The sequence below is a fragment of the Bactrocera neohumeralis genome, chromosome 4, assembly GCF_024586455.1.
Source record: "Bactrocera neohumeralis isolate Rockhampton chromosome 4, APGP_CSIRO_Bneo_wtdbg2-racon-allhic-juicebox.fasta_v2, whole genome shotgun sequence".
NCBI lineage: Eukaryota > Metazoa > Arthropoda > Insecta > Diptera > Tephritidae > Bactrocera > Bactrocera neohumeralis.
Window position 1 is genome coordinate 5,263,239 of NC_065921.1, and position 13,713 is coordinate 5,276,951.

The 13,713-nt window shown below is 34.3% G+C and overlaps 2 protein-coding genes across 10 annotated transcripts in view; one reads left to right on the forward strand and one right to left on the reverse strand.

Moving 5' to 3' along the window:
• The window catches only part of LOC126757656 (protein NDRG3), a 65,039-nt gene extending 62,202 nt beyond the window's left edge, over positions 1-2,837 (reverse strand). For 4 of the 7 annotated variants that reach the window (XM_050471739.1, XM_050471738.1, XM_050471736.1 and 1 more), the window contains exon 1: positions 2,058-2,836. The gene's annotated coding sequence lies outside the window, so the exon portion shown is untranslated. Of the gene's footprint in view, positions 1-2,057 lie in introns of all 7 variants that reach the window. The other 3 variants (XM_050471741.1, XM_050471740.1, XM_050471737.1) reach the window with 2 other exon arrangements.
• Positions 2,838-8,459: 5,622 nt separating this feature from the next.
• Positions 8,460-13,713, forward strand: part of LOC126757662 (uncharacterized) — a 33,534-nt gene continuing 28,280 nt past the window's right edge. Inside the window, exon 1 of one of the 3 annotated variants that reach the window (XM_050471747.1) lies at positions 8,460-8,727. The gene's annotated coding sequence lies outside the window, so the exon portion shown is untranslated. Of the gene's footprint in view, positions 8,728-11,201; positions 11,410-13,713 lie in introns of those variants that run through there. The other 2 variants (XM_050471746.1, XM_050471749.1) reach the window with 2 other exon arrangements.

The window sequence follows — 13,713 nt, forward strand, 5'->3', positions numbered from 1 at the left end:
ATAGATGTCGTTGCAGTCGTATATCTTCAGTGCTACCAATCACATTGTGTTGGAAAGGTGAGATTTTAAGCTTCACTTTACCAAAAAATAAAATTAAATTCGGGGAAGTTGAAAAAAGTTACAGCTGCTCAAAAATGAATGAAAATAATGAAGAAATTGGCTATGTTTTGAAATTTTTGTATAAAAACTTGAAGAACGCTTCACAAGCCAACAATGAAATTTGTGAAGTTTACGGAGATGATGCTGTATCAGTTCGTGCAGCATAACAATAGTTCGCTCGCTTCCGTTTTTGGAAATTTCGATTTATATTTAGTTTTCACTGATGAAATAATGTCTCTAACGGAAAAATGGTAAAAAGAGTTCGACCAAATGGTACATACTTGTTTATTTATTTATTATTATAGATATAAAAAATACGTTGAAGTTTGATTAGAAATACGAAAAGACTTTTTTGACTACCAGAAAGACCTCCAAAAAAAGGTGTTTGGCGGAGAGGAAGATTTTTCTGCTTGAAATTATTTCAAATCATAGAATAAAAAACTTATTATTAGTATAGGTATGATCGAAGGACTAGTCAAAAATTTGATTTCCGACAAAATGGCGGCTTTCCAAAAAAAATAAGTCGATTTTTGAGTAGATCTGTGCAGCGGATGTGGAAACATTTTTCTCAACGACTCTGAAATCAGAGTTTTGGGAAAAAGCTGTTGACAGATCTAAGAAGATCATGTGAAAAATTCAAGACAATCGGCTAAGCTGTTTCGGAGAAATTTTCCTAACCTGTGCTGAAAACAGCATTAAAAGACGTGACCAAAGTTTTGGGAGCCGATTACACTAAGTTAAAAAATTCTTACAAATACGCTGAAATATTCGAAACTCAAAATTCAAAAAACTAATGGAAGTTCAGCTAGGTATAAAAATTATTTTTAATATCAACAGCTGGAGAAAATATCCCTCAAACTTACTTATTTAATTAAATAAATTTATTCGAGAATAAGCTAGAGCCTTTTCTATCGAAATTTTAAATATTTTATACAAAAAGAAACAAATCTTCATAAAGAAACCGCTGGAGAGAGAAAATCAAACATATAGAGGGATTTTCATAATAAATGAGAACAGCAATGGAATCCTCTTTAGAAAATTAGATTCAAAGAGATACATATGTATATAAAAGGATAAAGAATATGAACAACAAAAACAATGCGGTGTAGTGTGCAAAATGAGGTAATTTTATGCGGTCAGGTAAGATTGTGGCATTGAGTGACATAAAAATAAGCAGAAACGACTTAGATAAACAAATTAGTTAAGACGAAAAAACGTACATTGTTAAGGTTGGAACACTACAGATGTATTTATGTATGTGTGCATGGCAAAAACGGTTCAAAGTTAAAGGTAAATGCGATGATGACGGTTAAGATGTATTACTGCATAGTAAATTAATAATTGTGGCAGCAAAAGAAGAAGAGAATCGACAGCGCAACTAAAAGCGACAAGCTATTCTAAGTTGAAAACGCCTGTCGGGCTAACATGGATTTGTGTAGATGAATGATACGAATAGACATAGAATACCACCTACATACTACATAGGGTTACTAAGGGCTGAGTAATGCAAATCGTAGCGGTGAATGAATAAAAAGTTGATTTATGTATGTAAATGTGTTAGACGATGTGCAACAAAGTGATGATAATGTAAGGTGATGGTATGTTATGTGTTGATAATGCCACAGAAGCAAAGAGAGAAACGCTAATATAAAAATTATACGCACACGCATACATACATACATTTGCACTTATGTATGTACATACAAATAATCCAGTATGTGCGTATGTATGTATGTATGTTTGTTTTTAATTCAAGGAGAGGCACAAACGCTGCAGCCACAGCCACGCAGGCGGAGCAAGCGTAACTGCATAACAACAACAACCGTCATTTCAGCAGTTACGTATGTCCTTTTGCGGTGCAGAGCATGCGGGCATAGAGGAGGCTGCAACCAAGTTGCACCAAAGTAACTAAGTGACTCGCTCGTGCACAGCGCCTCCACGTACACAATAGAACTCACCTGTACTGGTGTTTTTGTTATTGGTTTATCAGTTGCTATTTCGCCTTTGCTGCTGTTGCAACTCCCTTCTGACGGCAGTCGAGTGCGTACGTGAGTGTGTGCGCGCAACGCGTGACCTGAATGTAAATGCACTTCCGCTGCAAAAGTCGCCGCTTAGCTCTTAAATTTCTCGCACACTGGTTACTTTTTTATGTTCAGCGGCTGTTCGGGAGCCTCTTTACATATATTTTCAACTACTTCACTGCTGTTACGAGTCAACAACAAGAACAAACACCGTTTTAACTTTTGTTGTTGTTAATTAGCAATATTTGTGTTATTTTACAATATTTTTGTTAAAACAAATTTTCGTAATGTGTTTTTTTTTCTCTCTCTTTTTTAACACTGTCGTCTTTCACCTCAGCTGACGCTCTTATGTTCTCTTTATTCTGCTGTTTCGTCACGGAAAATCAATAATTTGCTTGTTCACCTTCTCGCTAATGATTTTTCTTCAGCGAATTTTTTTTCCTCACTTGATTTCGTTTGCTTTTATTCTTTGTATGGTTATTAAGAGCGTATAATACCGCCTTGGCTGTGAGCACGAATTCGTTGTTTCCGTTTTATATTCGAAGATTTCTATAATTGATTCACTTAAAGCGCTATTTTATTCAATTGGAAAATGTGTTCTCTGACTCAGTACAACAAATTGGCCACTTAGCTGTGCTTTAACCCCTCTACAACTCGACGGAAACAAGACACAACCGTTCGCTGCGACGTCAAAATTGCCATTGGAGCATTGGCTGTTCGGTCAGCGCGAGCAGAATATTGGAGCTGTCAATGCGAATGACTGGAGAAGAGGAGTGGATGGTAAATATGCGATTACGGTGACGGCTGCCAGAGAAATTGTCAAATAAGAATTCTTTACAAAAATATTGAAGGGCGACATCTAGCAGTGAGTAGTGAAAAATATAAGAAAATAATAAATGGTATTTTTAAGGGCGCATTTTCTAAGAGCGTAAAAACTATAATTCGTTTTATGCTAAGACGGAAGCGAATATTGTACAAACGGAAATTCTCTATTTCATAAAAAAGCATGTAGAACCAGAGAACGTATTCTCTAGAAAAACTTTGGCTCGTATTTCGTATATAAAAGACTTGTGCAAGAAAATATGTAAGGTATTTTTAAACTGAGTAGTTCTTCTTCTTTATTGGCGAGTCAATAGCAGCAGTAATAAAGCCAAGACCTGCATGCATACATACATATGTATATAATACTGCAAAATCTGCAAACAAAAGGAGAAACCCTGACATTCTGAAGCATCTTTTGTTACTTTATTTAAATAAGTATTTCCAAGGTATACACTCCAAAAGCTCAAACACATGTGTATACCATTGCAAGTAGTCTAACTCCAAGGCTCTTAAATTTAAACTTAAGGATTCTAAGGTCTAAAACTAAAAACTTCCAAAAGCTTAACTTACCAACTAATATACGTATATCGAAAGACTACCTAAATTATACTAAATAAAATTTTCGAATGCCACTGTTGGTGTCAAAAGCTCCAAGCGCTTTTATTTACAACTTAATGGCCTTCAAGAAAATGTTGCTAAACATGTTGCTACTTACCATTTTGTTGCGCACCCATTTAATATGGCACCAATGCCACTGCCGCTTCCGATGTTATTGTTGTTGTTGCCCTCTGGCTGGCTATTGGCTGACGCCATACAACCATCCCAAGCATATCCTGGTTCTGGCTCATAAGCGGGGTTTGCTATTCCTTCGAGACAATAAACCGCAGTCATTCTTTTCTTTTGTACGCTCATTTTTGTAGCTTGATGTGTTCTCATGGAGTTTTTCGCCACGTAATGTTTAAAATCAAAATTTTAACAAAGATTTTTCACAATACTTGAAACACTTCGAGGTTCAATAGTGAATGTTTGACGGACTTAAGGGAGTTTGGCGATAATTAGGAATGTTAGCGACAATCAACTTAAACTGTTCCTTTGACCGAATGATTTATAAGTACTTTTTTTGGTCATGGGAAATTAGGTTTAATTACAATTTTAATATTTCAATTTTCCATCTGAATATTTTCATACGAGTGTACACACTAAGGAAGTGAAATAGTGAAATTTCTTAGGTTAGATTTCTAATGGAAAATATTCCTACATATTTGTTCCGGAATGGTATATGTTTCATCCAGTTTATGAAGGGGCTGTATCTACTTATGAATTTGAAAGAATCGATTTTTTGTTTTGCACATTGTAGCGGGAGGGAATTACTTTGAAGGAAATGAAATGGACAAAATTCATATTTCAATTTGATCACATTAGTAAATATATTTGAAAATATTCTCCCAAAAATTTTAAGTTGATTCGGCAAACATTTTCAAAAATATGAGCGTTTTTGTAATGTAATATGTAACTTATGCCCGTTTTCAAGTCCATACTTAAGTTGTGCTAAGATAAAACAGGAAAGTAGTGTTTTACAGTTCATACTTAAGTTATGCTTAAGTACGGAAAATGGGAGACTTAAGTAGTGCTTAAGAAACAGTTGATTTTTGTTTTGAATTTTCAGTTATTTGTCAAAAGAAGAATAATAAGAAATAAGAAATTATTTTTTGTGAAAAAATATGGAATCGGATTGAGATTTCCACCAGTTCCAATAGGTGCTCCGACTCGCTAGCGGTAAAGTTCGGGGTTCTTGTCCATGTCGATATAACTTTCCTCGCAAATTTATGTATTGTCTGTTATAATTTAAATATTTCAAACATATTTTTATGGATGACATTTGTAAAACATATGTTCCCCATAACGTTGCCATATATGTATATGATAACAAAATTTATAGAAATTAAGCGTTGACTGTGAAACCGGGCATTAGTGCAATCATCTGACAGTTTTTAAGAACGTTTTGACACAAAACTCCATTTTCAGAGTCGGTGTGGAAAATTTCTTCGAAACAGCTGAGCCGATCGGCTTAAAATTTTCACACGATATGCATAGAATTCTTTGTCAGGTAGTGATCGAAGAAATAAAGTTCTTGATATTAATATCGATTTTTTCAACTAGTCTGTTACAGTTATTTCACAAAAGTCTGCTTTTTTCTTAGAGAGCGTCCATTTTGACAAAAATCAAAAAATTTTATTTTTTATATTTTCTTTCGGCTTTTGAATCTGAGACAATTTTAGGTTCCTCACTTCGTGACATTTTTCGGAGATACAGCCTTGAGAACTTGTGCGTTCAGGACTAGCTAGGCTAAGTTCGGCGTCTTTAAACGCGTTTTTCTCGAAACTGTGTTTTTGAAGTCGGTTGGTAATATTTCTCGATAACTACTCAACCGATCTTCATGAAATTTTACATTGGTCTTTGAGATACAATTCTTAAAGACTTCGATGAAGGATTTTCTTTTATTACAACTATTTGAAAAAAATGTCGCGAAATTTTCACTGAATTTTAATTTTTTTATAAAAATGTCTGCCCAAAATCCTATTTTCAGTTTGTTTTGTCCTTCGTCCAAGTTCCAAGTTAAGGTTTTAATTAAAACACGTATTTTTTCTTTAGATGATCCTGTACGGAGTTATTCAGCCAACTCATTTTCCGAGGGGTTACCGGAAATGGTGTCGCAATGTCCGAGTTTAAAATATTTATTTTCAACAATTTCAAAATTTCTGTTAATTGTTTATGTTTGTAGCAATAAGAAAATCGAATAAAATATTTCAATTTTTAAATAAAAAAAAAAATTTTAAAGGCTGTTTTTTACCCAAGGAAGCCCATGTAACCCCTTAATGTATCTGAAATATAACGATATTTTTTTTTAAATTTATTTTAATTCTCTAAACAATATTACGTAAGTAACAAATATACAAAATGTGTACAGAAAGCACACTCGAACTAATAAAAATCGAAACTATAGAGCTTGAAATGCATACAATAGACACCTATAATAAGTTTCGTGGTTCATCTTTTGTGATATGATGATTTCTACTGGGAAATATCCGACATATAAATTTGTTAATATTGTTTTCCTGTCACCATGAATATTACTTTTCAATTCAAAACATCGAAAAGGATACATTTTGCACTATTTTTATAAAAAATAAATCACAAGTATTTTGCAATTTCACAGAATTCAATGAAATACTTTTGAACCAAATTACATTCACTTTTTCGGTTGCTCAATAATATTTGCAATCAATATTTTAATTAAATTATTATTTCATTTTTTTGTTTTTTGAAGCCGTTATTTGGTTATATTTTCAATACACTTTTTGCTTAGTAATTCATCCGATTGTAGATCGATTGGTGTTGACCGCGTTACGATTCGCTACTTAACATGGCAAATTCTAAACTGTTTCAGCGAAACATTTCGATCACTGCGTACTACTTGGGCAGATCGCACCCCGAAACGCACACAGCTTCCGAATTTTAATGCGATTAGTGAGGCGTGTAATTGTCCAAGGGTGAAATCGCACAAACACATTAACTAATACATTTAATATATATTTTATATTGTTTGTATTTAAAGCAAAATCAACTAAAACAGCATCGATGCCTGTGTCTTCTCCGAGGTGCGGTCAATGAATTACTCGATTTTTTTTTAATCAAAGCTCGCTTTGCAGCTAACATCTAGTCTAGTACTAAGTATGTAGTCGTGTGTAAGTGAGCACATACTTGTTAGATATGCATAAATTTAACTAAAAACTTTATTTATGGGGCGTTTTCAGAATGCTCTGCTAACGATTTAGTTGTCGTTTTGAGGCAATTAACTGATAGCTGGCCAGAGAATATTGGTCAATAAAATAAACTGCACGAAAACTTTATTTGTTGACAGTCATACGAATTACAAGTTCGTGCTTTAGTACCGTTTTTAGGCAACACGCGCGTCGGTGCGTATTTTTATATATAGAGTCTTTAAAAAGTCGAGATACAGCTACAGCATAAGTTGGTAACTGTGTTTGGTTCATTTGGACGACATGACCTAGCCAGCGTAGCCGCTATCTTTTAATTCGCTGAACTATGTCGATGTCATCGTATGTCTCATACTGCTCATCGTCCCATCAAATACGATATTGGTCGTGGCCAATGCGTAAAGGCCATAAATCTTTCGCAGAACTTTTCTTTCGAAACTCGTAACGTCGATGTTGTCTCATCAGATGCTGTCATCGTCCATGCCACTGCACCATATAGCATGACGAGAATAATAAGTGACTTATACAGTTTTGTTTTTATTCATCGAGAGAGGACTTTACTTCTCAATTGCCTACTTAGTCCGAAGTAGCACCTGTTGGCAAGAGATATTCTGCGTTGGATTTCGAGGCTGACGATGCTGGTTCCTGTTCGCCATTCACTTGGCTCAAGTAGCTCACGACTTCCGGCCCTAGACCAAGTACCCTCTGGGTAGCCAAAGAACATCCGTTTGAAAGCGAGCTAAAGTGAGAAGGCGAAACATCCTTTCCACAGGGCTGTGCGCTGAGTTTGGGACCCGCCACTTAAAAAACGCCCTCAGCGAAAAAGTATTCTTATGGTTTAGACGATAAATTTTTACCAACTGGCTCATAAAGGGTAGCCATTTATAATGGAATTTTAAGAAAACCAAATTCAATTCCTAAGAACTTTACTTATCATTATCTCAACATTTGAGTAATATATTCAATTCAAAAATAGATTCAAGGCATACAGGAGAGGCTTATGGTTACTTTAGATCAGTCTGGTATGCCAGTGAGCCTCGAATAGACTAGTTTGGTTATTTGCAATACCTAATGGAATTCAGTTACTAGGTCCAGGAGGAGGAACCATTCTTTAGGATGCCTGCATTTGATGCAAATTTCAACAGACTCTGTGGTCTCACTATCGATACCTCTTCCAGTGTTTCATACCGTGAGGACACCAGATGGTTACAACGTAATCTTGCCAGTGCGGGGCAAGTGCACAAGTGATGCCCCAATGTTTCCCTGGTGCCTTGACTGGCTTATGGCTACTTACCATAATATTTTTCTGGTTAAACATACCGGAAAAATACTTCATACATAACTTTAGAAATTTACAGAAAACACTCAAAAATGTTTGTAAAATTCAACTTCGAACCGACAATTTGAACTTATTTCTTAATTTAATTTCTTATTCTTTAGACAATGTTATACATTTTTAATACAATAAAAATCGTTATTGCCTCGACTGGTTTGCATTTTATGAGTCTTTGTATGAGCTGGGAAGTATGAATGTATGTATGTATCATTATCCCGCTTAGCAGGGCGCATGTCCTTGTGGGCGGAGTTTATTTTATTAACCCGCACATAAGCGTATCCCGCGTGATATGTCTAGCAACATGTTGCTAGCAACACATAAACTTCGGGCTCACACCTATAGAAAAGCTTTCGCCGGCAAATTCACGGCCAAACAATGGACAATATGCAACAGTGTGTTTTAGTCGTTGTTTGGCCATCTTCGCAATTGTGTGGACTTGACAATTCGTTTTTGTTGCTCGTGACTTGTGACGTGTGCTCCGATTTAATTACGTGTGATTATTATGATAATTACATAAAAGAAAATGAAAACATCACAAAAACTACAAAAGCAACATTAGAAAAGTGCTGCCTTAACAACAATAGACAAAATAATACATATCACCAAAATAACTACAACAAAAATACCAAACCAAAAAAATAGCAAATTGTGTTAAGCTGTAAGAATAAAGGTACGAATACTTAGAAAGACAACAAATATACTCTAGTGAGTGATCAAATATTTTTTATCAAAATGTGTTCTGAAATTGGGTTCAAAAATTTTGAAGACTCGAAACTGCAAAATGTGCAAAATTTTGTGTAACATTACCAAAAAAAATTTTTAAGTAGCATTTACCGAACTGATGAAATATATCGAAATGAAAAATGCTCTCAAAGTTGAATTCCGAAGCATTTTACCTCAATTAGAACCATAAGAAGTCCTCACGAACACACACAATAAGTTGTTGTTAAGTTATTTCCCACTTACATATAGGAGATGTACTCTAACATCAACAAAATCGAAAATATAGAAACATTTCTTCTTGTGATAGACATCTTCCATGCATGGATCTCATAAATGACAACTCGATCTTATTTTTAGTTAACCAACCAAGCTCTAAAATCTTAAAAGATTAACCTTGCTATTATTTGAAGATCAGCAATGGTAAAAATATATAATTCCGTAATTTTTTGCAGTGAGTTTGACATAAAAATTACCATACCCTGATTTCATAAAATCAAAAACAAAGGTTTGCCTACAGTAACGTGAAATTGTACGCCTTCTCTCATTCTTTCGCTCCAAAACATTGAAAGCTGTTGACATTTTTTAGCTCGATCAATTAGTTAGCATCAATAAATTACCTCGATATCAATATTGTGCACTAATTGCAACAATTGTGCATAGTTATATATGTATATGTGATGGTCTAGAAAAGGGAGCTTGCGTGCAAAAACTAGTTTTCTTGTTAAATAATCGTCAGTTGTTATCTCATTAATTGTTCTCCTTTTTTGACACCTAAGTCCCCTTTCCGTAGACTAGATCACATATGTAGAATCTTGCTTCAAATATTCTTAAATTCATAAAACTCTCTTTGAACTATTGGCGCAGTTCTTTTATTTCTCACAATTTTATCTAAATTAGTTCTCCCACGTAATGATCACCAAATGTGCAATTTTTCTCTCTTAAACACCACACTCTAAAATTGCTAAGCTAATTTAGTCTATTAAATATATATTCGAAAAGTTTTTCAACCCGTTATTATGCTTAACTAAAGAGTTCTTTATAATTTTCTGCCTTGGATAGTCTAATAAGAGAATGGTACTCCCCGACAAAGAAAAAAAAAACATGTGAGAAAGAGCTGTGTTCGGGTGTAACCGAACATTTCATACTCTTGCAACTTTCAAGATATACACTGATCGCCATACTTGACATAAGATATGTAGTACTATATGGGAAATTGGGAAATTCTTCTTTTTTCGAGTTCCCCGAATTAAATTTTTTTTGGTGAAATGAAGTTTAAAATCTTACCTTTTCAACACTATATGGTATGACACAATGTATTATAGAACTGCAACGACATCTATTGGAAAAATAAAAAAAGACTTTTTCGACTACCCAATATTAGTTACATGGGGGCTAAGGGGCTAAGAGAAGTATTAACCTGATTCCAACCATTTGTAACACACAGACATACTATTATGAGAAAAGTATATTCTCTGAATTTAAATAATATACCTCACATATTGACCGATATTATAGGTAAAAATTCAACTGTAAGCACTTGGTCTACATATTGAGTACATAGGGACTTAAACAGTTTTGGATCGCTTTTCGCAATTTCCGGCACATCTCGAATGCACTTCATTCTTAATTTGTGTATTAGAAAGTTCAAGTTTCAAATGGAATTTTTAAATTGTGTTATATGAGAAGTAGGCGTGACTGTAGTCGGATTTCGCCCATCTTCATGGGCCACTCCACTTTTCCAAAATTTTTCCGCACTGGTGCCCTTTGTCACTGTGATCCCTTGTTTTCGGTTAATGGCATTTAGTTGGCGTGGCAGTGGTCCGATTACGCGCATCAACAAACTAGATCTTTTTTCCAATGAACGCGTAAACCAACTTTCATCAAGATATTCCAATTTTTACTCAATTTACAGCTTGTACGGGCAGACAGATAGACAGTCAACCGGATTTCAATTCGTCTCGTCATCCTGATCATTTATATGTACATAACCCTATATATATCTCGATTAGTTTTAAGCGACCCATACAACCGTTCGGTGAACAAAACTATTATACTCTGTAGCTACATGTTCCAAGAGTATACATTTTGGGTATGAATAATATACGTATTTAAAAAAATACGTATCTCATAACTTCTACTAATATTTGAATAGAGTCGAAACCCTGATTTCTATGCTCTTTGACGCTTTCACACGCAAGCACAAAATGCTAATGGAGGAAAGAGTCACGCTCTTTGGTTTCATATTGAATGGAGAAAATATCTTAACATGGCACACATGTGAATATATGCTCCTACAAATTGTCATACATATGATTCCTCAGTACGTGCTCATTCTTCGAGTAAACGAGTTTCTTCACATTGTTGTTGGCTAAAATGTTAATTCGTCAGCTTTGTAGCTTTGCTCGTAATGCCACAAAACGATCATCATTCAGTTGAGGTCTGCTCGTCGATCCAATCGGTGATACTATTTATTTAGTTCGCATTTAGTACGCGTTTTTGTGCATTTTTTACACCCGCTTTGGGAGATAACTACATAAGTACTTACTTCCTTCCTTTATTGCGTTACTAACGCATAGTCCGCCGGTGTTCAAAGCAATTGCATACTTGAATACTCCGTAATACTTGGCAGGTAATTATGACGTGGTTATTCGGCGTATTCATACATATACCTATGTATATACATATATAACAGTGTATGGGAACATCCGTGTATTAAACGCTAAGAATGGAGAGCAATAATTTTTAGCAACAAAAAATTGTCCAACCGACAGTAATAAAAAAAGAAAAATGATAGTTCTTGATTGAGAGCAAGCATAAGTGCTCAGAGAACCTCGATTGTTCAGCGCATTGAATGGTGCGGATAAAGTGAAATCTAATAAAACAACAGCGACAAAACAAAGCGACATTAGAGTCAACAAATTAGGAGCATACACGTACCATTCTTTATGCGTACATATGTATGTATGTATATATGCTGAGTACAAAAATTCGTGCTTCCTACCAAACGTGTCCGCAGATAAGAGCAAGTGTATTACAAGCGTAATCTGTTGTTGGGCGGTTGCTGAGAAGTCAAGCCGCTGATTACTTATGCCAGCAAAGCAAATAATTTTATCAGTACATTTGACGAAAGAAGGAAATGAAGTCAAAGAACAGCGTAATTATCAAGAATACACAGAAATGCTAAAATGTTTCTGTGTCTACTCAAAAACAATAGTTGCTCTTACCGCTCTCCTAAACAAGTGCGAGAATTCTCGCCGGCTGATCTCATGCACAGTCGATTGTTTATTTGTTTCAATCAGAATAGTAGCATGAAATATTTGAAAGCCTCATTAATTTAATTCTTAGATGCTGTATGTATACATATATGTATTTTATACCTTTTCTCCAGGTAAATTTAAACTTTTAACTCAGCTTTTTGGATCCCAAAAGTACAAATTGTATGCATTCTGGGTTCCTATGAGAAAGTAGCTTATGGAGAATTTAAAAATAATAAAATGGAGGCAATGTGGTCTTTGAACTTGAAGTTAGCTTCTGTCGTAAACCAAAAAAAAAAATTAAAAATACTTCCTTTTGATTTTCAATAAAAATTTGGACGTGTTCTTCATCCATAATTTTTCACAGTTCGAGCATTTAAATATAAAGTAGTGGTTGAGTTAAAATATTGTTTCGAATCTGCAACTTAAATCGGAACTATTTGAATCAATAGAAAGTAAAATCTTTCACCTTTTGCAAAAATAAAAAATAACTACTAAAATTGGACATAGACATGGGGAAATAACCTGATTGCATAGATTTTTCACTTTCCAATTAAAACAATTTAAAGTAAATATAGAACATTTATTTTTTAAAACGAGAATAAACTTAAGTCTAAAACTAACTTTAAAAATCTGAACTCAATTAACCACAGCTTAATTTAGTTTCCACTGCTCACACATTAACCTCAATTCTCAGAACGTTTGTGCCATATTTTTTAAGTTCACATGTGTGAGTCCAGCTCTCATAGCGGTGCGTGAGTTGCTTATTGTCGTGATCGTGAACTAACTGTTAGCAAACATCTCATTTAAATCCATACATACATACATATCTATCGACCAGAGAAAAAGGAAATGCCGCAACCAAAAAGAAATAATAATAAAATAAACTACTTAAGCTAAGGTGGAATAAAAATGAAGGAAAGAAAACAAATAAAGTAGAAGAAACAGAGAATGTGTGTCTTTTGAGGTCATAAACCTTTATGTGTGTGAAATATAATATATGAAGAAACAGGCGCAGAAGAATATTTCGATTTTTATTGGGAAATTTAGTGGCCTTTGCTTATAATGTGAGTCAATACTGAAGCAGAGCGGGCAGGTTCTTTCGTTATAAAATTTCCACAAGCAAGTCATTGGATTTCGTTCATGTCTTGAATGAAAAATTTGATATGCTCGCGAAACGGATATACTATGTATTTGACTATATATGTATCACTTGTACTTTTCTTAGCGAAAACGAAAAACTATCAGTATTCAAATTATTGCTTATTTGTCGTTCTTTTCGAAACAAAATTTTGTTAAATTATATTCCTAGCATATTTCTAGGAGTTGGAGTTGGAGGAGTTTAAATGGACTTTCTACGTAAATTTTTGATCTAAATTTCTAAGCGAATTTATACTTTCATTATACCCTGAAGAGAGTGAATTAAGGGGTTACATGGGTTTCCTTGGTTAAAAAAACGCTATTTTTTTAACAATTTTTTTCTCATATACAAATTAAATATTTTATTAGAATTTTTTATTGTTTCAAACTTATACTATTTACAAATAAGTTCTGAAATTTTTGGAAAAAAATATTTTATAATATATTTTAAACTCGGTCATTGCGACGCCATTCCGGTGACCCCTTGGAAAAAGATGCGTCCACGTTGGCAGGATAACTCCTTACAGATCATCTTGAAT